The 27,311-nt window shown below is 42.5% G+C and overlaps 1 protein-coding gene across 1 annotated transcript in view; it reads left to right on the top strand.

Annotated features, from left to right (window-relative positions):
* Nucleotides 1-26,756, top strand: part of LOC135527207 (procathepsin L-like) — a 68,154-nt gene extending 41,398 nt beyond the window's left edge. The window contains exon 10 of the mRNA XM_064955818.1: nt 25,881-26,756. The gene's annotated coding sequence lies outside the window, so the exon portion shown is untranslated. The remainder of the gene's footprint in view (nt 1-25,880) is intronic.
* Nucleotides 26,757-27,311: the final 555 nt, after the last annotated feature.

Here is a 27,311-nt window from a genome sequence, read left to right as displayed (position 1 = left end):
TTGGAGAAACTCCCCAAATACAGGTCTGTAGAGCTTGTACCGTCTTACCCAAGTAAACTCGAGGCTGTAATCACTGCCAAAGGTGCTTCAAAAAAGTACTGAGTAAAGTGTCTGTAACTGTTGTAAATACATTTGCAAAGAATTATGAAAAATATGTTTTTGCTTTGTCATTATGGGGTATTGTGTGTAGATTGATAAGGGGAGAAAAAAATGTAATCCATTTTAGCATACGGCTGTAACGTAACAGAATGTGGAAAAAGCCAAGGGGACTAAATTATTTCTGAATGCACTGTATGTTTACTAAACAGCAAGCTACAATGTTACAACCAAGGGCTGGAACACAAATTATTTTTAATTGTTTTGTTCCACTGTTCCGACCAGCAAATTAATGTTCAGAATCGGTTCAAACCCCAAAAAAGAATGGTTTATATCTTTCCTTTCTGCTCCTTTTTAAACCTGTGTAATCAACATTACATTACTTCACCAATGGATAGAGCAGCTTGCAATTGAGTGGGAAAGTGCGACATGGAACTGACCATTTTGCGTGTGAGGAGAGTGCTGGGCAACTTGATGTTAATGACATGCATTATCTGAATTAGGCCCATGGAATTATACCTACAGAGGAGCGGCTTCTTTGAATGTCTTTGAACTTTAGAGAGTTGCCTTAACTAATGTTGGACGAGAGCTAACCCTTGATCATGACTCACATTTCCATTACATTACACATAATGCCACCTAGAGTTTTTGAGAACGAGACCAGAGCTACCTTAGCTAGCTAACAAGCTTGTGTGTGCAGAGCGGCACCATAATTAAAATGAAAACACATCTTACCTTTTGTAGTTAATACATCCAATGTGAAACGTGATAACTAATAGTATCCTTAACTAGCATTGAAAATGTTTATCCATTCTCGAATTAAAAATCTCTCTCCCTAATTTCTGAATCACGCCTGTAATGTCATTAGCTACAGTAGACGATGCATGCTTCGGCGGGAGGGGAAGGGGCAGATAGCCTACACGCTCATCTAATAACTTAGACACACACCAACTATGGAAGTCTGTTCGGGTCGTTGCGAATCAAAAACATACAGGTTAAATAAACCTATTTGACCCGTCAAAAAACATGGGACTGACTAACTGACACTGGAAAACGTTTCTGAGTGACTGGGAGGGCTTTGCATTGGCTTTGTTGCATTTTTTTGTGGGACTGGAATAAAAATGCCCGGAATGTAAAATAAAGTTATCATCTGGTTCCCATGCTTTTAAAATAATGGTTCTGTTCTATTTTTCAGGACCAGAAAATAGAATATGCATATAATTGACAGCTTAGGATGAAAAACACTCTACAGTTTCCAAAACTGTAAAGGTATTGTCTGTGAGTATAACAGAACTGATATTGCAGGCAAAAGAATGAGAAAAATCTAATCAGGAACACAGCGGTTTCTAAATAAGAGTCCCTTCCTATGCTTCCCTATTGAGCAGTGAATGGGATATCAACGATAACATTTTCTATGGCTTCCTTAATGTGTCTAGTATCACAAGACATTGTTTCAGGATTTTATTTTGAAAAATGAGCCTGAGCGACAACATTGCGTCAGTATATTTCTCGCAGTTTTACACCCGGTCTTACTGAAAAAAGCTCTGTCCCGGTTAATTTAGAATATTTTTCCGCGTTGTCGTGACCGCAATTTACGGTCGTTTTCTCAGCCAAACGTGAAGAACTAACGGAGCTATTTTCATCTACCAAAAAAAAAATTATGGAAAAAAGGAACATTTGCTCTCTAACTGGGAGTCTCATGAGTGAAAACATCCGAAGCTCATCAAAGGTAAATTATTTAATTTGATTGCTTTTCTGATTTTCGTGACCAGATTGCCTGCTGCTAGCTAGGCATAATGCTATGCTAGGCTATCGATAAACTTACACAAATGCTTATCTTGCTTTGGCTGTAAAGCATATTTTCCAAATCTGAGATGACAGGGTGATTAACCTGTTGATGCTCTGGGGGCGCGATTTCATTTTTGGATGAAAAACGTTCCCGTTTTAAACAAGATATTTTGTCACAAAAAGATGCTCGACTATGCATATAATTGATAGCTTTCGAAAGAAAACACTCTGACGTGTCCAGAACTACCGAGATATTTTCTGTGCGTGCCCTAGAACGTGAGCTTCAGGCAAAACCAAGATGAGACGGCATCCAGGAAATGAGCAGGATTTTTGAGGCTCTGTTTTCCATTGTCTCCTTATATGGCTGTGAATGCGAGAGGAATGAGCCTGCCCTTTCTGTCGTTTCCCCAAGGTGTCTGCAGCATTGTGACGTATTTGTAGGCAGATCATTGGAAGATTGACCATAAGAGACCACATTTACCAGGTGTCCGCCCGGTGTCCTGCGCCGAAATTGGTGCGCAAAAGACAGCTGCCAGTATTTTTCCATGGGATACAGAGAGGAAAGCAAGCTTCCACAAACTGCATATCAATGAAGAGGTATGTGAAAAAACACCTTGAGGATTGATTCCAAACAACGTTTGCCATGTTTCGGTCGATATTATGTAGTTAATCCGGAAAAAGTTTTACGTTGTAGGTGACTGAATTTTCGGTTCGTTTCGGTAGCCAGACGCAATGTAGAAAACGGAACGATTTCTCCTACACACAGACGCTTTCAGGAAAAACTGCGCATTTGGTATGTAACTGAGAGTCTCCTCATTGAAAACATCAGAAACTCTTCAAAGGTAAATGATTTTATTTATTTGGTTATCTGGTTTTTGTGAAAATGTTGCGTGCTAAATGCTACTCAAAATGCTATGCTAGCTTTGCATACTCTTACACAAATTAGTCAATTTCTATGGTTCAAAAGCATATTTTGAAAATCTGAGATGACAGTGTTGTTAAGAAAAGGCTAAGCTTGAGAGCAGACGCATTATTTTCATTTTATTTGCGATTTTCAGAAATCGTTAACGTTGCGTTATGCTAATGAGCCTGAGGCTTTAGTCACGATCCCGGATCCGGGATGGGGAGTTCCAAGAGGTTTTTAACAAAAGGCTGTTTGAATATATTTCACTTGTGATTTCATGAATATGAATATTTTCTAGTAAGATTTTTTTTGTCCGTTGCGTTATTCTACCTAGTGTCAGTTGATGACAATTCTCCCGGATCCGGGATGGGTAGTTACAAGAAACTTTTTGATGCACCCATCCCGTTAGCGGGATCATTTTCGTCAACATCCCCTGAATGGCAGAGCGCCAAATTCAAATTAAATTACTAAAAATATTACATTTTCATGAAATCACAAGTGCAATATAGCAAAATACAGCTTAGCTTGTTAATCGACCTGGCGTGTCGGATTTCAAAAAAGCTTTTCGGCGAAAGCATACCAAGCGTTTATGTAATGACATCTCTCTCAGCGGACAAAACATTACAAACAGCTAGCAGCCAAGTAAATTGGTCACGAAAGTCAGAAAAGCAATAAAATTAATCGCTTACCTTTGATGATCTTCGGATGTTTGCACTCACGAGACTCCCAGTTACACAATAAATGTTCCTTTTGATTAAAGATTATTTTATATCCAAAATACCTCTATTTGGTTGGCGCGTTATGTTCAGAAATCCACAGGCTCGTGTGGTCATGACCGGGCAGACGAAAATTCCAAATAGTATCTGTAAAGTTCGTAGAAACATGTCAAACGTTTTTTATAATCAATCCTCAGGTTGTTTTTACAATATACTATCAATAATATTTTAACAGGGCTGTAGCTTCTTCAATAGGAGAGAGAGAGAAAATGTCTGCTCCAAGCTGTTGCGCATGCAAAACGCTGCTGGCACATAGCCATCCAATGATGCGATGTGATCCTTCTCACTCATTCTTCAAAATAAAACCCTGAAACTATGTCTAAAGACTGTTCTCACCATGTGGAAGCAATAGGAAAAGGAATCTGGTTGATATCCCTTTAACCTCTTACATCTATGGGGGCGCTATTTCATTTTTGGATGAAAAACGTTCCCGTTTTAAACAAGATATTTTGTCACAAAAAGATGCTCGACTATGCATATAATTGCTACCGTTCGAAAGAAAACACTCTGACGTGTCCATAAATACAAAGATCTTCTCTGTGCGTGCCCTAGAACGTGAGCTTCAGGCAAAACCAAGATGAGATGGCATCCAGGAAATGACAAGGATTTTTGAGGCTCTGTTTTCCATGGTCTCCTTATATGGCTGTGAATGCAAGAGGAGTGAGTCAACCCTTTCTGTCGTTTCCCCAAGGTGTCTGCAGCATTGTGACGTATTTGTGGGCAGATCATTGGAAGATTGACCATAAGAGACCACATTTACCAGGTGTCCGCCCGGTGTCCTGCGCCGAAATTGGTGCGCAAAGTCACCTGCCAGTATTTTTCCATGCGATACAGAGAGGAAAGCAAGCTTCCACGAACTGCATGTCAATGAAGAGATATGTGAAAAAACACCTTGAGGACTGATTCCAAACAACGTTTGCCATGTTTCGGTCGATATTATGTAGTTAATCCGGAAAAGTTTTACGTTGTAGGTGACTGCATTTTCGGTTCGTTTCGGTAGCCAGACGCAATGTAGAAAACGGAACGATTTCTCCTACACACAGACGCTTTCAGGAAACACTGCGCATTTGGTATGTAACTGAGAGTCTCCTCATTGAAAACATCAGAAGCTCTTCAAAGGTAAATGATTTTATTTATTTGGTTATCTGGTTTTTGTGAAAATGTTGCGTGCTACATGCTACTCAAAATGCTATGCTAGCTTTGCATACTCTTACACAAATTAGTCAATTTCTATGGTTCAAAAGCATATTTTGAAAATCTGAGATGACAGTGTTGTTAAGAAAAGGCTAAGCTGGAGAGCAGACGCATTATTTTCATTTTATTTGCGATTTTCAGAAATCGTTAACGTTGCGTTATGCTAATGAGCCTGAGGCTTTAGTCACGATCCCGGATCCGGGATGGGGAGTTTCAAGAAGTTAAATGGAGCGAAAGCAGGCAATGGACAGAGAGCTTTCAGAAAAAACAACACTTCTAGGTTGGATTTTCCTCAGGTTTTCTGTTATACTCGCAGACAATATTTTGACAGTTTTGGATTCTTTAGAGTGTTTTCTGTCCTAATCTGACAATTATATGCATATTCTAGATCCTGGGCCTGAGAAATAGACCGTTTCATTTGGGTACGTTTTTCATCCAAACATCAAAATACTGCCCCCTACACTCAACAGGTTAACCAATTGGGACTATTTTGTGTACGTCCATTACATGAAATCCAAATAAAAATCAATTTAAATGACAGGTTCTAATGCAACAAAATAGGAAAAACATGAACGGTGATGAATACTTTTGGCAAATCTTACCATGACCATCTTGTTGCTACTCTCCTATAGGCAGAAACTGTAACAGGAAGCTCCCGTGCTTATGGTCTAGCCAACACTGTTCTAACCAATCGGATTCCACGCTTCAAGATTGCTTCGATCACGTGGACTGGGATATGTTCCGGGTAGCCACAGATAATAACATTGACGTATACGTTGATTCGGTGAGCGAGTTTATAAGGAAGTGTATAGGAGATGTTGTACCCATCGTGACTATTAAAACCTTCCGTAACCAGAAACTGTGGATTGATGGCAGCATATGCGCAAAACTTAACACGTACTACTGCATTTAAACATGCCAAGGTGACTGGAAATATGGCCGAGTACAAACAGTGTAGTTATTCCCACGTAAGGCAATCAAACAATCAAAGTGTCAGTATAGAGACAAAGTAGAGTTGCAAATCAACGGCTCAAACACGAGACATATGTGGCAGGGTCTACAGACAATCACCGATTACAAAAAGAAAACCAGCCCCTTCTTGCTTCCAGACAAATTAAACAAATTCTTTGCGCGCTTTGAGGACAATACAGTGCCACCGACGCGGCCCGCTACCAAAGACTGTGGGCTCTCCTTCTCCGTGGCCGATGTGAGTAAAATGTTTAAACATGTTAACCCTCGCAAGGCTGCCAACCCAGATGGCTTCCCTAGCTGCGTCCTCAGAGCATGCGCAGACCAGCTGGTTGGTGTATTTACGTACATATTCAATCAATCCCTATCCCAGTCTGCTGTCCCCACATGCTTCAAGATGGCCATCATTGTGGAAAGCTAAGGTAACTGAACTAAATGACTATCGCCATGTAGCACTCACTTCTTGTATCATGAAGTGCTTGAGAGACTAGTCAAGGATCATATCACCTCCACCCTACCTGTCACCCTAGACCCACTTCAATTTGCTTACCAAACTCATCATTAAGCTTGAGACACTGGGTCTCGACCCCGGCCTGTGCAACTGGGTCTTGGACTTCCTGACAGGCCGCTCCCAGGTGGTGAAGGTAGGAAACAATATCTCCACTCTGCTGATCCTCAACACTGGGGCCCCACAAGGGTGTGTTCTCAGCCCCCTCCTGTACTCCTGTTCATCCACGACTGCGTGGCCACGCACGCCTCCAACTCAATCATCAAGTTTGCAGACAACACAACATTGGTAGGCTTGATTACCAACAATGACGAGACAGCCTACAGGGAAGAGGTGAGGGCCCTCAGAGTGTGGTGTCAGGAAAATAACCTCTCACTCAATGTCAGCAAAACAGAGATGATCGTGGACTTCAGGAAACAGCAGAAGGAGCACCCCCCTATCCACATTGACGGGACAGCAGTGGAGAAGGTGGAAAGTTAAGTTCCTCGGTTTACATATCACCGACAAACTGACATGGTCCACGCACACAGACAGTGTGGTGAAGAAGGCTGAAAAAATGTGTCTTGTCACTGAAAACCCTCACTAACTTTTACACGTGCACAATTGAGAGCATCCTGTTGGGCTGTATCCCCGCCTGGTACGGCAACTGCACCACCCACAACCGCAAGGCTCTCTAGAGGGTCTGCATAGCGCATCACCGGGGGCAAACTACCTGCCCTCCAGGACACCTACAACACCCTCCAGGACACCAACAAGGCAAAAAAGATAATCAAGGACAATAACCACCCGAGCCACTACTTGTTCACCCTGCTTCCATCAAGAAAGTGAGGTCAGTACAGGTGCATCAAAGCTGGAACAGAGAGATTGAAAAGCAGCTTCTATCTCAAGGCAGACAGATTGTTGAACAGCCACCACTAGCACAGAGAGGTGGTTGCCTACCTACAGACTTGATATCCTTGGCCACTTTAAAAAATGAAACACTAGTCACTTTAAAACTTCTTAGGGCTGCAATCCCTTTAACAGGATCGATATGGCAACAGCCAGTGAAAGTGCAGGGCGCCAAATTCAAAACAACAGAAATCTCATAATTAAAATTCCTCAAACATACATGTATCTTATTCTGTTTTAAAGGTAATTGTGTTGTTAAACCCACCACAGTGTCCGATTTCAAATAGGCTTTACAGCAAAAGCACCACAAACGATTGTTAGGTCACCACCAACTCACAGAATAATTCAGCCATTTTTTCCAGCCAAAGAGAGGAGTCACAAAAAGCACAAATAGAGATAAAATTAATCACTAACCTTTGATGATCTTCATCAGATGACACTCATAGGATTCATGTTACACAATGTATGTTTTGTTTGATAAAGATCATATTTATATATTTTTAAATCTCAGTATACATTGGTGCGTTATGTTCACTGTTGGAGTCAACAGAAATCAGAAATCACATTATAAATATTCCTTTACCATTGGTTGAAAATCGACTAACCTCAGATTTTCCACTTCCTGTTTGGATTTCTTCTCGGGTTATTGCCTGCCATATGAGTTCTGTTATACTCACAGACATCATTCAAACAGTTTTAGAAACATCAGAGTGTTTTCTATCCAATACTCTGGGCACCTTTTATCCAACCTAATACTGCTCCTGCAGCCATAAGAAGCTAAATTAATAATGTCATTTTAAGAATGTTTACACACTGTATCTCGCATTACTCATCACATACAGTTGAAGTCAGAAGTTTACATACACTTAGGTTGGAGTCATTAAAACTTGTTTTTTAACAACTCCACAAGTTTCTTGTTAAACTATAGTTTTGGCAAGTCGGTTAGGACATCTACTTTGTGCATGACACAAGTAATTTTTCCAACAATTGTTTACAGACAGATTACTTCACATATAATTCACTGTATCACAATTCAAGTGGGTCAGAAGTTTACATACACTAAGTTGACTGTGCCTTTAAACAGCTTGGGAAATTCCAGAAAATGACGTCATGGCTTTAGAAGCTTCTGATAGGCTAATTGACATAATTTGAGACAATTGGAGGTGTACCTGTGGATGTATTTCAAGGCCTACCTTCAAACTCAGTGCCTCTTTGCTTGACATCATGGTAAAATCAAAAGAAATCAGCCAAGACCTCAGAAAAACAATTGTAGACCTCCACAAGTCTGGTTCATCCTTGGGAGCAATTTCCAAACACCTGAAGTTACCACGTTCATCTGTACAAACAATAGTACTCAAGTATAAACACCATGGGACCACGCAGACGTCATACCGCTCAGGAAGGAGACGCGTTCTGTCTCCTAGAGATGAGCGTACTTTAGTGTGAAAAGTGCAAATAAATCCCAGAACAACAGCAAAGGACCTTGTGAAGATGCTGGAGGAAACGGGTACAAAAGTAAATATAACCACAGTAAAACGAGTTCTGTATTGACATAACCTGAAAGACCTCTCAGCAAGGAAGAAGACACTGCTCCAAAACCGCCATAAAAAAATATGTTGGCAGAACTGAATAAGCGTGTGTGAGCAAGGAGGCCTACAAAAATGACTCAAATCAAATTTTATTTGTCACATACACATGGTTAGCAGATGTTAATGCGAGTGTAGCGAAATGCTTGTGCTTCTAGTTCCGACAATGCAGTAATAACCAACAAGTAATCTAACTAACAATTCCAAAACTACTGTCTTATACACACAAGTGTAAGGGGATAAATAATATGTACATAAAGATATATGAATGAGTGATGGTACAGAGCAGCATAGGCAAGATACAGTAGATGGTATAGAGTACAGTATATACATATGAGATGAGTATGTAAACAAAGTGGCATAGTTAAAGTGGCTAGTGATACATGTATTACATAAAGATGCAGCAGATGATATAGAGTACAGTATATACGTATACATATGAGATGAATAATGTAGGGTATGTAAACATTATATTAGGTAGCATTGTTTAAAGTGGCTAGTGATATATTTTACATCATTTCCCATCAATTCCCATTATTAAAGTGGCTGGAGTTGAGTCAGTGTGTTGGCAGCAGCCACTCAATGTTAGTGGTTGCTGTTTAACAGTCTGATGGCCTTGAGATAGAAGCTGTTTTTCAGTCTCTCGGTCCCAGCTTTGATGCACCTGTACTGACCTCGCCTTCTGGATGGTAGCGGGGTGAACAAGCATTGGCTCGGGTGGTTGTTGTCCTTGATGATCTTTATGGCCTTCCTGTAACATCGGGTGGTGTAGGTGTCCTGGAGGGCAGGTAGTTTGCCCCTGGTGATGCGTTGTGCAGACCTCACTACCCTCTGGAGAGCCTTACGGTTGTGGGCGGAGCAGTTGACGTACCAGGCGGTGATACAGCCCGCCAGGATGCTCTTGATTGTAGAAGTTTGTGAGTGCTTTTGGTGACAAGCCGAATTTCTTCAGCCTCCTGAGGTTGAAGAGGCGCTGCTGCGCCTTCTTCACGATGCTGTCTGTGTGGGTGGACCAATTCAGTTTGTCTGTGATGTGTATGCCGAGGAACTTAAAACTCAATACCCTCTCCACTACTGTTCCATCGATGTGGATAGGGGGGTGTTCCCTCTGCTGTTTCCTGAAGTCCACAATCATCTCCTTAGTTTTGTTGACGTTGAGTGAGAGGTTATTTTCCTGACACCACACTCCGAGGGCCCTCACCTCCTCCCTGTAGGCCGTCTCGTCATTGTTGGTAATCAAGCCTACCACTGTTGTGTCGTCCGCGACTCAGTTACACCAGCTCTGTCAGGAGGGATGGGCCAAAATTCACCCAATTTATTGTGGGACGCTTGTGGAAAGCTACCCAAAACGTTTGACCCAAGTTAAACAATTTAAAGGCAATGCTACCAAATACTAATTGAGTGTATGTAAACTTCTGAGCCACTAATGAAAGAAACAAAAGCTGAAATAAATAATTCTCTCTACTATTATTCTGACATTTCACATTCTTAAAATAAAGTGGTGATACTAACTGAGATTAAAAGATTAAATGTCAGGAATTGTGAAAAACTGAGTTTAAGTGTATTTGGCTAAGGTGTTTGTAAACTTCCGACTTCAACTGTATGTATATAATGTATACTGTATCCTATCCAATATCTATTCTTTACTATCTATTGCATCTTAGCCGCTCTGTCACTGCTCATCCATATATTTTATACTTAAATATTTTTATCACATCCCTTTACTAGATTGTGTGTATTAGGTTTTGTTGTGGAATTTGTTAGATATTTGGTTTTGTTGTGGAATTGTTAGATATTACCTGTTAGATACTGCTCCACTGTCGGATCTAGAAGCATAAGCATTTCGCTACAATTGCAATAACATCTGCTAACCATGTGTATTTGACCAATAACATTTGATTTGATTTAAGATTTAGTAAAACATTAACCAAAACATGAGCAAAGTAGAGTTGTGTGAACTTTCTGCATACAGCTAGACTGAAACATGTTTTATCAAATTGGAGAGCCAAGGTGAAACAGTAACATGTGCACCTTAACCTGTTCTGCTGTAAGTAATGGTATGTGCAATGAAACTAGCTATACCCATTCAGTCTGTAACCGTCCAGGTAGAAACTAATATTGCATAGCATTAACATTACAATCAGGTCAACACAGATAAACCGACATGAAAAAGTGTTGGGACCAGCACCGCTGTGGAAAATAGGAATGTAGGCTACTGCGTTACTAGCGTTAGCTAGAGAGCTAACTATGGCCACATGACTTACTCAAAACCTTTTTTTGTAGCATTTCTCCTGCCGTGTTCGCTAACTGAATTAAATGCCTGGTATTGTCATCAGCCTGTAACAATTTGAACACAAGCCATGGTATTTACAACAAGTAGCAAGCCAAAGTTAAATATGAAGTTGTCACTCAACAGCAAGCTAGTAACCCTGTAGCTAACGTAACTGTTCGAACAGTTATTACCTAGAGTCCTACTATAGCTGTACTGTAGCCAGCTAAAGGCATGGCAGGCAGCAGGCTGCAGATCTCTTTTCAAAGATGTAACAAAAAAGTTGTGATCATTTTAAGGAAAACAAAAACAACTTACATTTGAACACCACCGCAGAAGATTCGCTTTTTGCCATCTTTCAAGTTGTTTTGTTATTTACTTGAAGAGATCTAGGCATTTAAAATATGCTTGATTTTTCGAAATGTCACATACTATTAAACCATTTTTTTCTCAAATACTCGAACAGCACATTATTTAGGATGCAAGTATGGGTATTTGGACACGGACAGTGTGTGAGAGAAGGATAGGAGGCGAGAAGCAAATGATTTGATTTGGTTAAATCCTCCGTTAACAGTCGAAGGCTATGTGGTCTCACAAAATACTATTACCGGCAATCAATTTAAATACGTTAGAACCCTTCCCACAGAAACTAATTAGGGGATATAATTTGCCTTTTTGATTCCAAGCACAGCCAACCAGAGAGGGGGTCCAATCTACATTGTGCAGAATGGAACGGGTGAAAACATCAGGAGGTGTTGTTGGAAGCAAAGTAACCACGCTTATTGATCCATCGATTTAGACAGCACAGAAGAAGAGAGACTGAGCATGAAAACAGGAAATGATGCTGTATTAATGAATGTGGTATTTCATACATGGGAAAACAACAAGAAACGGAAGAATCACACAGTAGCCATTTTGAATCAGCCAGTCAAAAAGGGTACTTTGGAGATATTCATATGAATCATTTTGAATCAGCCAGTCAAAAAGGGTACTTTGGAGATATTCATATGAATCATTTTGAATCAGCCAGTCAAAAAGGGTACTTTGGAGATATTCATATGAATCATTTTGAATCAGCCAGTCAAAAAGGGTACTTTGGAGATATTCATATGAATCATTTTTATGTTGAATAAATTCATGTTTTTTTTATTTTTTAAATTCAGAATCTAGACACACTCAATATTTTAAAGCCCACTATAAGGAGTATAATGACACCATTATGTTCTGATCTGTATCATTCTTCACCATTTTCAAAAAATGTAAATGTAAAAAGACTGTCAAACATCCTTCCTCTCAATGAAGTTTCTCTGTGAGAATTGCCGGAATAATCAGAGATATCAAAAGTCTTTTTTTAGGGCACGCTGTGATGGAATCGCGTTACGTATACACAGGCCTTGCTCATTAGGAAGGCTTTATGATCTGATTGTATCAGTGTATCAAGTGCAGTTGTTCACAGCCAAATTCTGATATTTTGCCCAATTATTGCCAAATGCTCTAATTTGTCATAAGACCAATAATGGCAAACGATCAGAATTGGGCTGCCTGTGTAAATGCAGCCATATAGGCCTACACTCAGAAGATTGGCTTTAGGGCCTTACGTTGTATTGACATGATAGAGCTCAATTTGAAAGATATTATACCTTCTGTGTTCAGTAGATTAGAAACAGTTTGGCGTTTAAGTACATCTATGTTCAAGAAGCGAAATCAAATATCCTTTACATGTAAACTGCATCATCTTTTGCCATTCAATGCTACAAGCTTACTCACCAGTACCAATAAGTGAGGTGGTCACAGGATCTGACTGACACATTACTGACTCAGAAGAGCAGCAACTACAGCAGAAATATGCATGTCGCCATTTCAACCAGTAGATGGCAGCAACTGAATGCTTCTGAGACATTCCCACCACTACCATCAACAGCTAACGACCATCCACAGCTACAGCAGCCCACCTCACCTTCACGAGCAACAAAGAGCCATCACTGACATCAGTAATAGTAGAGCAGTGACAACGCACGCACACACACACACTCAGAGCAACATACAGTATAGTACTAGGTGGAGCTCAGAATTTTCAGACACCACATTCCCAAGACATTGTCTCATGTCAACAAGCAGCACATGCCACGCACCGAAACGTCTGGTCGGCCTAATAAAGAGTGTCATTCCTGCCCCCTTTGACGCTGCCCTTCACTCGGGATGGAATCAGGTGCCAGTCAAGCATTTCAGCCATCTTGGTACGTGGCGGTGGCAGCCGCTGCTGCTCCTCTGGGACCCCAGATGGGACTGTATCATGTATGCGCTGCTCGGCGACGGCGGGATATCAACTTCCCATAATCCATTTGGTGTTGCGTGTGGGGAAATGGGATGTCAAGTGTGTTTGTCACATTAATGGGAAACATGTGCAATTGTGACAGACAGGAGGTCTCTATAGTGCGCTCCACTGGCTCGCTCACACACACACATACACACACACACACAAACACACAGATAGAGGGAGCGAGGGAGGGAGGAAAGAGAGGAAGAGGTGGGGAAAGGCATTCCAGCTAAGAAAGCATCCAATATTGGCCAATACAAATCAAAACCACAAAAGAAGCCAAGAAAACCCTCCCTTAATCTTCTTCTCATCCCAGCTGCATTTCTTGGATGGAATCTGTCGGCGTTCTTTGAGTACTGAAATAATGATATAAATGCTTCACAAATAATCCTGGCAATCCCAGTTTGACACTCTCATAGATCGCTATCTTATTGTTGCAAATGCATTTTATTGTCTGCATGACATCATCTTACAAATGAACTGTAGTCTCTCGCACTCTCTCTCAAACACGCACACACACACACGTGCACACACACAATTCAATAAAAACAACCTGTTCGGTAGTCTTACAGCACTCTCCTTTTCAGTTGTATCTGTGGTACCACCCACGTTGTGGGGTGGGTGATGTTGAAAGTATCTATCTAGGGCTGGGTGGTAGAGAGGTTTGTGTGTGTGTATGTGTGTGTGTGTGAGAGAGAGGAGAGGTAAAAGGGAGGTACATTACTGTATCATCTCTGCTAGCAAAGAAGGAATTCCCACATGAATACTTCACTCCCATTCTCCCACTGCGCATGCAGCATGTACACTAGGATAGCACCCCATAGATACCACCCCATAGAAAATGATGAGATTTGTTTGTTATTTGTTATTTTATTCAGATCCACATTAAACATAAAACATGACCTAATATAAAATATTAACAGACAAGAACATCTCAAGGACAGAACTTAATACATTTTAAATAAGAAAATATATTTTACCTGTACTGACAAAACACTAAGAAAACAGAGACCTATGCTCTAGGCCTGCACCTAGTAGCATCTATCAATTAGGCCTTCAAAAGAAGACATCTTTCATTGAAAACGTGGGGATTACTTGGTCTCTCATGGCTGGATGGCACAGCTGGATCTGTTGGCTCACATTCACATTCACACAGGGAACTGCATGAATAGGGTGGAACGTAGCCTAGCGGTTAGAGCATTGGGCCAGTAACAACAAAGGTTGCTAGTTTGAATCCCAGAGCTGACAAGGCTGACAAATCAGTTGATGTACCCTTGAGCAAGGCACTTAACCCTAATTGCTCCAGGGTCGCCGTTGATAATGGCTGACCCTGGGTGTAACCCCACTCTCTGAGGGTGTGTCAGGGGGAGTTGGAATTAGCTAAATAACTAACAGGACAAATATAAGCACCCACCAACCAATTGTATTAGTATTACTACTACTACACACTATTGGTGTACGTTGAGCCCAACTGACAGTTAAGCAACAGGGTCAAACATCTTGTGTATGTGTGGGGTGAGGGGTGTGTGTGTGTGTGTGTGTGTGTGTGTGTGTGTGTGTGTGTGTGTGTGTGTGTGTGTGTGTGTGTGTGTGTGTGTGTGTGTGTGTGTGTGTGTGTGTGTGTGTGTGTGTGTGTGTGTGTGTGTGTGTGTGTTTGCGTGCATGCGTGTGTGTGTAATACTACAATTGAGGCCAGAGCAAAAACAACTGAGTAATGATGTGTTTCATCATGTACTGTACAACCAAAATGGCATCCTGAGGCTAGGGGTCAGAGGTTAACATGGATGGAATTCCAGGGTACCCATCATGGAAACAGAGGTCATATCTTTAACCAAGTTATGCTTCATTATGGCCCGAGACTTCTCACTCCTTTTGGAACTGACCCCCTCTTTGAAGTTGAATCGTCTCTCTACGTATGTCTCTATCCATCCTCCATCGCTCCTCCTCGCTCTCTCGATGCCTCAGCTGTTTTTGCTCTCCCTCTCTGTTTCCCCTCTCTCATCGATGGACAGAGTTAATCAGGCAATTAAGATCTAATTAAGAGACTGCAGAGAGACGTAAGGGCTCTGACAGATTGTTGTGACTAGAATAGTGGTGTGTATGTGTAACGGATGTGAAACGGCTAGCTTAGGGGACGGTTTAAAATTATACTGTTACATTGATGCTGTTGACCCGGATCACTGGTTGCTGCGGATGTGAAACGGCTAGCTTAGTTAGCGGTGCGCGCTAAATAGTGTTTCAATCGGTGACGTCACTTGCTCTGAGACCTTGAAGTAGTAGTTCCCCTTGCTCTGCAAGAGCCACGGCTTTTGTGGAGCGATGGGTAACGATGCTTCGAGGGTGACTGTTGTTGATGTGTGCAGAAGGTCCCTGGTTCGTGCCCGGGTATGGGCGAGGGGACGGTTTAAAGTTGTACTGTTACATATGTGTGTGTGCTTGTATAATGTTTTCTGTGCATGTCTTGGCCGCGCGCGCGCACACACACACACACACACACACACACAAAACCCACCACACACTCACATCCCTTCACTCACCCCACACATACACAAGATGCTTGACCGTGTTGCATGGCTGTCAGTTGGGCTCAGCATACACCAATAGCGTGTAGCAGTAGTAATAATAATAATAATAACACAAACACACGCACATACAATTGTTGTTCTCAACAAACAAGAGGTGTGGGCGATAGAGAGCATAGGTGACAAACAAAACAATGAAAGTAACAAAATAAACTTTTTACTGTTTGAAACAAATTTGTATAATACGCTGCTGTTGCTTCTCGACCAAAGGCTATTTGTCAAACCTGGCACATCAACAGAGATCTCTGCTTGAGTCAATGCAATCCCTCCGCCGGGCGAATTCTACAATCTAAAGCAGCTTGACAGGAAAAATAGAACAACACCTGATTTAATCTCGGAGACCCTTGTCTCCAGAGAGCAATTTCACAACAGGCAAGAGAGAGAGGGGGCTTCAAATCCAAATGAATAAGAAGACATGACAGCACGCAAAGAGAGAAGGCCACGAAGACAGCATCATGCTCCCGTCGCTCGTCACTCTTATCGCTCTCGTGGCTCTTGCATTGCCTAGCCATGCTTCGTCCAGAGTGGCTCACCATGTTGTTGCTATCAAGCCGACAGGTAGGTATCAAGAGCCAATTAGAGGTTGGAAGCTATAGTGAACTTAGATTGGTCAATCATGCTGAGGTATTGGAGTATTTGCATAAAGTTCAGCTCACACCCTTTTCACGATCCCTTGCCCATGCTCGCTTTGTCCAATGGTCTCCTGCCCACTTCGCTTCTCGTCACTTTTCTTCAATTGAAAATTAGTGGCTTCCGTGGTTTCATCGCCCAACATTGTACGCAGTTAACACAGGCTGTTATCGCTCTCGTCGCTCTTGATACTCTCATCGCTCTCGTCACTCCCAAACCCCGGGCATCGGATACGGGCAGTTGCGTTTCACATAGAAGGAGGGGATAGGGGGAGGAGGAGTGAGTAGAAGAGGACCTGCTAAAATGGGCCCAGCTGTTCTAGTCCAACTCACTTCCTGTTACATGGGGTAATCCTACTCTGACTTCTTTCAATAAGTAGGGGATTAGCAAGAGATAAAAACGACAAAAAAAAGATTGTTTAGCTGGCCAAGGGGAGGAAGACTGTTTGGCATCTGTGGATCTAGGTAAAGCTCTCTGTTAGCTTATTGCAACTGGCTATGGGTTGTGGCTATGGTACACCTGCAACGTGTTAAATGTAGTTGTTCATGTGCACGTACACATACAGAGTTTGTATCGTTCATGTGGGAGAGCATACAGGGAGTTGCCCCTGGAGATATACTGGGAACTGGAGATATACTGGGAACTTTGTCACAAATGGCACCCTATTCCCTATGTAATACACTACTTTTGACCAAGTCCTATGGGCCCTGGTCAAATGTAGTGCACTACATAGGGAATAGGGTGCCATTTGCAACACAAACTTGCTGTCTCCTCACTGTTTCTCCTCGGGGCAAATCAGCCTCCAATTCATTCATGTGTTGGGAGAGAAGGAGAGGAGTGTCAACCTGTATGCCAGGTGAAAAGCCTATGTTTCCCTGCACACTCATGGCTTCTGAGTAGGCAGAGTAGGCCCGGTTGTATTATGGAGAATAAAAGCAGACCAGCAGGCCTGGTTGTTCCCCTGGGCACCCTATCGGCATACTCCCGGATTAGAGCGGTAGTCCTGGACAGACTTGGGATGGGAGTGAAGGAGGGATTCAGTACAGTAGAGAAGGAGCTAGGGAGAGTGAGAAGGGGAGAGCGGGAGGGAGGGATTCAATGTACAGTAGAAAGCGAAGGAGGGAGAGACAAATTGGGAGGGAGGGAGGGAGGGAGGGAGAGCGATCTCACGGGATATGTCATTTCTCCTCCTTCTTTGTCTCTTGTTTTATTCATCCTTTATTCTCTTGCAAGTAGCTGTCTGGTTTTCTCTGTCGGTTTCGCTCTTGCCAACAACACACATCAACAGTAGACATGTGCACTGAAACAAAAACACTAATAAACACATACACGGTAAAACAAACATGGTAACACACACTCACACACTCACACACAGATACCAATCTCTTATGCATAGTAATAAGGGAGATCCTTCAAGCCCAAAGCACACAATCAGTATAGGTGGAAGGTGTCCAAAATAATATTTACCCTTGATTTAGAGGCCATTTAAGATGCATTAGCTCCTCAGTAATTATGAGAAACTCAATTATAACAATCCTCTGAAGACTAGAACCAAACTGGAGGGCTTAGGTTTTTAAGCAATGGTGTTACAAAACCAATAACTAGCCTACTGATTTTTTGTGCGCTCATGGGGTGGATTGCATTAAACAGGCAGAACCTGAAGCTAGCTCAAAAAAAAATGTTACCTCCTCGGAAAATCTGTCAAGTTTTTAGGCCATATCGTCACGGCAGAGGGCATTGCAACCGACCCAGGAAAAGTGTCTGCAATCAACGACATCACAGCAGCTGACCTGATGGAAAATGGCCTAAAACCTTCACAGATTTTCTGAGGAGGTAACATTTGTTTTGAGCTAGCTTCAGGTTGTGTTCCTTAAGGCGGGAGAACACCATTTCAAGACGGTCCAGGGCTTCCTGCTCACTCTTCCCGAAAACCAGGAGATCATCCAAGTAGCACAGGAGGGACAAGTAGTTCCGGTCGCCGAAGATCGAGGTCATCATTCTGGCGAATGTTGCTGGGCATAACCCCTGAGCCATTCTGTTGTACTCAAATGAACCTGTGGGTGTTGTGCACGCTGTGTAATTGCGGTCAGCTTCATGTATGGGGATGTTGTAGAATCCCGAAGTCAAATCCATAGTACTGAAGAAGCAGTTCCCTCCAAAATCAGCGAGAGCATCGGCTTGATGGGGCAATGGGTATGCATCTTTCCATCTGTCCTCTGGTTCAACCATCCGAAATCACTTCCAAACCAGGACAAGGGGGAGGCCCACTCACTACTGGACTTTTGGATGATTCCCCACTCCTCCATTACCTCCAACATCTGCCTCAGTTTCTGGTAGTCGGATGGAGAGACCCTCCTGTACGGCAGCCTGAAAGGCTTTTCATCTTTGAGTCGGATACGGTGGATGACGTTCTTCGCTTCTCCACAGTCAAGTCGGTCCCTGGAGAAGATGCCTTCATACTGAGCAACAAGGTCCACTAGTTTTCCTTTCCACATATCAGACACTTCACAGGACTCTGTCATCTTCTGTTAAGCCCAACTCTTCCAACTTTTGTAGATACTCCTTTGTCCTTTTTCCACTAACTGAACAGTCTTTCCCAGCTTGGGTGACATTCTGAAGAGCAGACTGGACCTTACTGGGGTTCTCAGCATGGCTGGAATAGAGCTCTAGGTCTTCGAGGGCTAGGCATGGGTGAACATCAGCCAACTTGGAGAACAATAGGGTGGTCCAACATGTTGATCACTTTCATGGGAACCCACTTGTCACCCCTCAAAGGACATACAGTGCGTCCTACTAGGACACTTCTTGGTGCAGATTGTGCTGTAGTGGCCTCTATGACTACAGTACTACCAACTGATAGCGGCACCTTTTCTTTCAGTTTTCCCCAGACCAAATGTTCATGTTGAGGCATGAGAGTCACACTCTGCTTGAGCATTACCGTTCCCACTTTGTCTGGTATTTTGTCACCGTGCCAGCGGTTCACGTTGGCAAGCATGCTGAGTAAAAGTCCATGTGAATCTCCTTTGGCAGGTTTGGAGAAGCTGTCCCAATACCACTTTGTTTTCTTAACCCATTGCATTATGTGTTTTATGGCGTTCGATCCAACTATCATATCGTCTGTCTGTCCAGGTACAACTAAAACAGACACTGCCATCTTGCAATCTAAAAGATCAATGTTCAAGTCATATTCATACATAGGCTGTGCCTGGTTGCCCCCGCAGCCTACAAGAACTACTTGAGTTGGCTTTCTAGACTCTGGTTTTATCACATTACATCTCAGAAGTGTGTCTTCAGCTGACTCACTTAACGTGCAGGTCATAGACCCACTATCTATCAGAGCTTGAAGTTTTACAATTTCTTGCACCATTACTGGATCATAGAAAAGACTATCAATACTCTCTATTTTCGGATAAATCGCCTCGTTTTCATTGTGTTTCCAGGCCTTATATTCGTGATGTTCTGCGGGGGTGTAACATGTTCGCCCACACTGCCCCCCACTTGGTGTGAGCATGTTAGTTTAGCGGGCCCAGGGAGAGCCTCGGCAGTTGCCTCTCCAACTTGTTTTCTTGCTGGACATTCAAAGCCTCTGTGGCCTGTCCTGTGACACTTGAAGCATAAGCCCTCATTAAAGCAGTGCAACTGAGTTGAATGGTCTGAGGCCTTACAAATTCTACAGGGACCAGCAGCTGTATTAGTTTGTGGCGTTCTGGCCGAAGTTCTCCTTTGATTCTGTTCCTGGGTTGACAGGAGCTTTTCCAGGAGAGAAATCACTTTGTTCAATGGAGCCTGATCAATGTTAGTGGGCGTGGCTGAATTATCATGACCGACTGCTTCTGGTTGAGTCATACACCAAGCATCGGGGGTGATCACAACTTTTACCTTGGCAGTACTTTGCACCCTGTGTCTGGCTGACTGTTTGTCTCTGTGATGGCTGTCAATCATTGCCTGCAAATCTCCCAACGGTCCAATTTTCAATAGGCATGCACCTAAGAGCGGCATGCAGTGCTGGATCAGGGCAGTGCTTAACAAACATCATGGTCACCTCATGACCTGGATCATCCACTCTTTTTCCCTGTCTTTGCAAGCATTCATTGGCAAGGTCAATTGCTTTGTTCAGTCTAACCCAATAATCCAAGCAGCTCTCCGACTGTCTTGGAAAGGTTTCATAGAAGTATCCTAATGCAATTGTGGACGAGATTGCTTCTCCAAAGTGCTGCCTCAAGATATTGTATATGGCTTCAGGGTATCTGCTTATGTTAACGAGAGGGTTTCCACGGAGCCTAATTCTGACTATGTCTTTAGCCTGCCCCAAAGGTCTGTCCTGTATCTCTTGCCCCTGTTCTGATATACTGCATGCCTTTTTCAAGTAAGCATGCATAAGTTCTTGCCATTCAGTCGATGTGCAGCGGTCTGTGCGATCACCCCGGAAGTGGGTTGGTTCTCCGACGTCTGACTTCAGAATTAGGTTGACCTTTGACCAATCAGGTATTTCTACTATTGGTTGGGGAGGGGGAGAGCTTGCACCAGCCCCTGCTAGACTAGCGGCAATTGATTTCCTATTTCACTGCCCAGTTGTTTGACTAACTCTGCTAGGGCTTGCAATTGGGTTCGGTTTTCATTTTCACCCCCTACTAGGCTTTCTGGGACTCTTCACTGTTATCGTTGCCTGATTGGCTACTGCGAACATGCTCTGGTTGGCTACTGCTAACACTTGGCACTCTAGTATCGACTGCTGGGTATCTAAGAGGACTGGCTCTAGCACTATGTTCCACCATACTGGCCAACTGAGCCCCCCGCCCCACCCCAGTGGCAATACCTTGTGGACCTCTCACAGTAACACCAACCGGAGTAACATGCACATTGTTCTCACCAACACCTGATATGTCTTCTCTCTCCTGTTCTGTAATCTCATACAACTGAGGTGTACGCAACATATTGTCCAAAGTTCACCTTGCCCTCAAATGTTCTAAACGTGTGATGTTGATCCAGTTCTGTGTAAGGGTCCCCCAGCGATCTGCTGCAGCCGACCTGTTGATCCGCTTCTTTTTTCACCCCCCTTTTGACCTCCTCCTTTTTCCGCAGCAACCAGTGATCCGGGTCAACAGCATCAACGTAACAGTCTCTGATGTAAGGAGAACCAAGAAATGAAGATGGACACCACGGCTGTCTTTTAGGCTTTTATGTTGATCTGCAATAGTATTGTGAAAAGACAGGACAGGAACACATCAGTCTCCAACGCACCATCTGACAAGTTGTTCTTTCTCTCTTAGTGTTTTCTCGGACTCACACAATCACACTCATACATAATGTATACTATAAAATAATAACCAGTCCCTAATAGAAAGAATGTATAATCTTAATTATTAGACAATAGAACCATACCTGCAATAGTAGTGTGAAAAGACAGGACAGGAAGACATCAGTCCCCAATGCACCATCTGACAAGTTGTTCTACACAGGAGCATGAAGAAAGGTAAAACACATATCCTGTCTCGCATCTCCAATACATCGCTAGGTGCTTCCAGTGTTGACAGTACCAAAATACAACAACTCATGTACAAAAACACTGCAACATAAACAACATAAAGTTACAACGTGAAATCGCCTTTATTCCATTCAGACCGTATGGGACCAAACTACATCTCCCATAATGCAACGCCAGCACCAGCCGGCAGCTCAGCTAACCGTCTGCATCACAAACGGCATGCGAGCTAGCAACAGCAGCACTTTTAGCACTCTGGAAACTATATTAATAACAACAATAAAACTCTGAAAGTTACATGATGCAATAGTCTCACACTCCCTTATAACAATATATACAGCATTAACCTTGGGATGTTTTATTTATTTCATGTTATGGACTTCACAAAGGAGTAATCTGCAACACATACCTTTCTCTCTGTGTTTTCTGGGACTGTGGAGAACGGGAGCTACGGGTAGTACCAGGGTGTTCGTAGGTGACGCAAGCACCCAGATGAAATAAAATACATTTAATGAAACAAAACCCGAAGATGCTAACATCATTCAGCTACTGTAGCTGCCTACCATCAACAGGCAGCACCAGTAGCGCAACAATTAAAAATAGACACCAAAAGTAAAGTTCCTGGCGATCATAGCGATCTGACCCCCCCCTTCTGTCTGAACTTGGAATATTCCTGTTTGCGGGCTTTGGCCACTGACCCGGTTGTTCTGTTCTGCGTTGTGTACTTAATATGGACTTACAGGGATAGTTCAGGATTTTGGCAATTAACCCCTTCTATCTACTCTCCTATGTCCTATGTCCTAAGTCCTATGAACTCGTGTATTCCATTTGTGTCTCTGTGTGTAGTTTAAAGGAAGTTGCTAACTAGCGTCAGCGCAATTGCTAACCATGGGAATAGATAGCATATTAGCTGTCCCTACAGACTTCAAGTCATTGCCCTAATGCCAGTTATCATTGGCCCGCGAAACTACCTCTAACTTCTTTCATACTGGATGCAGAGACATAACAATGGTATCCACGAGTTCATCTGACTCTGGGGAAGTACATACATCCCATACTATCCTTTAAGTCAATAAAACATAAAAAAATGAATCTCAAGTCTGACTATGCAGAGTGTAAAGCCACAGAGATTGGGATATATAGTCCAGAAGGGGTGGCTGTGTTTTCTAACCTGGCAGCAGAAGGCATGTGTGGCATTTGCCTGCTTTCGTGTGGGCGCCCGTGGGTCATGAGGGGTATTGCTGTGCCCTCTCCACACTCTGGGCCAGATGGTGACCAGGAATGGTGCTGGCTGTCCCCCTACCGCTGGTGACGTCATCCCCCGGGACCATACTAGCAGAACAACAGGGGAGAGAGAGAGAGTGAGAGAATGAGAGTGCCTGCAAAGGAAGGCAGAGGGAGCCATTGGGCTTTGGTATAGCCTTACCTTGGCAGTCATAAGCCATTGGAGTAGACCATGTAATCTTTATTTAACTAGGCAAGTCAGTTAAGAACAAATTATTATTTACAATGATGGTCAAACCCGGACAACGCTGGGCCAATTGTGCGCCGCCCTATGGGACTCCCGAACACAGCCAGATGTGATGCAGCCTGGATTCGAACCAGGGACTGTAGTGACACCTCTTGTACTGAGATGCAATGCCTTAGATCGCTGCGATACTCGGGAGCCCATAATTGAAACCTAAAATGCTTTACAGTCAAGGAGGGATGACCTTAGCTCAAAACTCTTGTGCCAAAACCAAAATTGGGCAGATACCTAGAAAATTGTTTATGTATGGCCCCAGAGAATCAACAATCAAAACTGTTTGCTTGCCTCATTGGTTACATCTTAGCATTAACACCATGGAGTGTAAACCAATGAGAGTGGTAGGGGTTAGCATGCTGTATATTTATACCATCCCCTTAATTTGCCCTATGTGACTTGCTCCTCAGTGAATTGAGGCATGTCACTGAACTGTAGCATCATGTAGACAGACAAAAGTTTACATGTGTACATGTATCTCCATTCAGGTCTGTGATCCTCAGCACCTTGGGAATAGCTAATTGATGAAGGTTGGAAGATTGGCTGAGGAAGATGGCTGACAAAGTGTCTCTTTGTTATGAGGGCCCATGTGTGTGTGTGTCTGTCTGTGTGTCTGTGTGCGTGCGTGCATGTCTGTGTGTGTGCGAGTGCCAGTATGTACCGCTATGGAACTTAAAACTTCTTCAGGCTAGGGTTTATTTTTCTCCACTTCCTGTCTGACTGACGTGCCCAAGTAAACTGCCTATTACTCAGGCCCAGAAATCAGGATATGCATATAATTGGTACCATTGGATAGAAAATACTTTGAAGTTTGTAGAAATGTTAAAGTAACATATCTGCCTATAACACAATAGATACGGTAGGAGAAAAAAAAGAAAAACCAACCAGATAGTTATTTTCTGAGAGAGTCCATGCTCTTAAATTGGAAAGTATATCCAAATGCAGCTCCCAGATTGCAATTCCTATGACTTCCACTAGATGTCAACACTCTTTATTTAAGGTTTCAGGCTTGTTACTTCCAAAACAAGGGAGAATTCAGAGTTTTAGTATTGGGACTCAAGAGTTGGAAATCAGTCTGTGCGTGCGATAAATATTGTTTTCCTATTGAACATAATTCTTTCCGTATGAAATATTATAGTTTAAATACATTTTAGGGTACCTGAGAATTGAATAGAAATGTATTTTGACTTGTTTTAACAAAGTTTAGCGCTAGCTTTTTGGATTCCTTTCTCTGCATGGATTACTCAACTCGATGGTGCCAACTAAACTGACTTTTTGGGATATAAAGAAGGATTTTATCTAACAAAATGACACTACATGTTGTAGCTGGATCCCTTTGGATTGCAAATCAGAGGAAGATTTTCAAAAAGTAAGTGAATATTTAGTCACTATTTGTGATTTTATGAAGCATGTGCCGGTGGAAAAATATTTTGGTGGGCCACACAATAGGCTTTCGCTGTAAAGCCTATTGTAAATCGGACAGTGCAGTTAGATTAACAAGAATGTAAGCTTTTAACCGACATAAGACACTTGTATGTACCTAAATGTTTAATATCCATATTTTTTATTATTATTTATTTGAATTGCGTTCTCACCGGAATTTCACCGGACGTTGTCAACAGCGGGGCGGCTCGCCCTAATTAATGAGGCCCTGTGATGGATGTTGTGCCAGACACACGTCAACTCCTAACCCTCTTTTTTCCCCTGAGACCCTGGCTTCCTCATAGGTAGCAGTCCCACTATTTGGACAGTCCCATATAGATGATCTACAGATGGTCATACTATCAACAATCTATCTGTTGATAAGCAACTACTTGCTAAGGTTTCAGTTAGAGTTAGGTTTATAGTAAGGTTTAGGGTAAGGGTTAGGGTTAGTGGATAGTTAGTTGAAATGTTGTTCACAGTTATTGAACATCTACTGAACATCTACAAACAATCTACAAACCATCTACTTGGGACAATCTGAATAAAGCATTACCAGCATCGCTCCCTTAATTGCAACCCTCTCTTACATTCCTCTATCCAGCTTTGTTGTTCTGAACTCCACCGTCTACCTCTGTATACTGTACTTCCTCTCTTTCTTCCTCATTTGACATGCGTCAACTAATGGTGATTGTTTGCAAGTGCTACCTGTTGGAGTGGGGTGGGGTTTTGACTTTAAATGCCCAGTGTTTAGTTAATTTATTTGATCCGTGTACAGGTTGGAGTGCTCTAAAGGCAAACCCCCGCCCCACTCCAACAAGTAGCACCTGCAAACAATCACCATTCATTGACGCATGTCAAACCAGGAAGAGCAGCTGCTGCATGTTCAACAGCTAATGGGGACCATAATAAACTAAACTAAACAAGGTATTCTGTTCCCTGTAAAGTGGGGCTCTCTAAGTAAAGGCAGAGAAGAGGAGAGTTGACCTGACTGTGAGGCTGAGACAGGGACACACACGGCAGGTAGCAACCGAGCAACACTCTGACACTGAAACTCAGCGCACAGTCATCCATCACCACGGCAACGCTACCTGTCAGAGCCCGCAGCCTGGAGACTTCAGGGCGGGGGCAGATGGGAGGGGGGATGCAGCCCCTAATGTTCCAGCGGCATGGCCGGAACCACAGTAAGACAGGGGCAGGAGGTACAGTATGTGCACTGACACACATTGAATATATTGTTTTAAACAACTCAGGTATTTCAGCAGTACATTTTACTACTATAATTACAAATGGTAGCACATAGTGACTCTTTCCAAGTTGTCCTATTTAAGCAGATGGAGAATGATGATGTGGTATTTATAGCCACATTGATATATATATATAGCATTTGGGTGTACCAATAAATGTATGTCAAATTTATACATTTCTGAGGGAAAAATATTGAAATGTAGTGTTCAGCAGTTATCAAACTATACACGTTACAGTAACTAGGCACTACATAATTTTGATTCAGTATTTAGCAGTTTTGAGCAGGTTGATTATTGTATAGGTATTTTTATTTTTAACAAATCACAAGAAAATCGTGTGAAAAGTAAAGTGAATATTGCATGTTAAAAGCAAATACTTAGATTGAATATGTATCCAAATTGAAAGAGTGAACAAGGGACTTTATTAATTTGTTTGTTGTACTTAGAAATATGAGTCATTTGTTGATGTGTTTAGATTTTTGTGAAAATGTACCACATACAGTTGAAGTCGGAAGTTTACATACACTTAGGTTGGAGTCATTAAAACTCGTTTTTCAACCACCCCACAAATGTCTTGTTAACAAATTATAGTTTTGGCAAGTCGGTTAGGACATCTACTTTGTGCATGACACAAATCATTTTTCCAACAATTGTTTTCAGACAGATTATTTAACTTATAATTCACTGTATCACAAATCCAGTGGGTCAGAAGTTTACATAGACTAAGTTGACTGTGCCTTTAAACAGCTTGGAAAATTCCAGAAAATTAGATCATGGCTTTAGAAGCTTCTGATAGGCTAATTGACATAATTTGAGTCAATTGGAGGTGTACCTGTGGATGTATTTCAAGCACTTCAAAACGCATTGCCTCTTTGCTTGACATCATGGGGAAATCAAAAGAAATCAGCCAAAACCTCAGAAACAAATTGTAGACCTCCACAAGTCTGGTTCATCCTTGGGAGCAATTTCCAAACACCTGAAGGTACCATGTTCATTTGTACAAACAATAGTACGCAAGTATAAACACCATGGGTCCACTCAGCCGTCATACCGCTCAGGAAGGAGACGCTGAGATGTCTCCTAGAGATGAACGTACTTTTGTGCGAAAAGTGCAAATCAATCTCAGAACAA

The sequence above is a fragment of the Oncorhynchus masou genome, chromosome 32, assembly GCF_036934945.1.
Source record: "Oncorhynchus masou masou isolate Uvic2021 chromosome 32, UVic_Omas_1.1, whole genome shotgun sequence".
Classification (NCBI taxonomy): Eukaryota; Metazoa; Chordata; class Actinopteri; order Salmoniformes; family Salmonidae; genus Oncorhynchus; species Oncorhynchus masou.
This window is presented reverse-complemented; position numbering and strand designations above follow the sequence as displayed.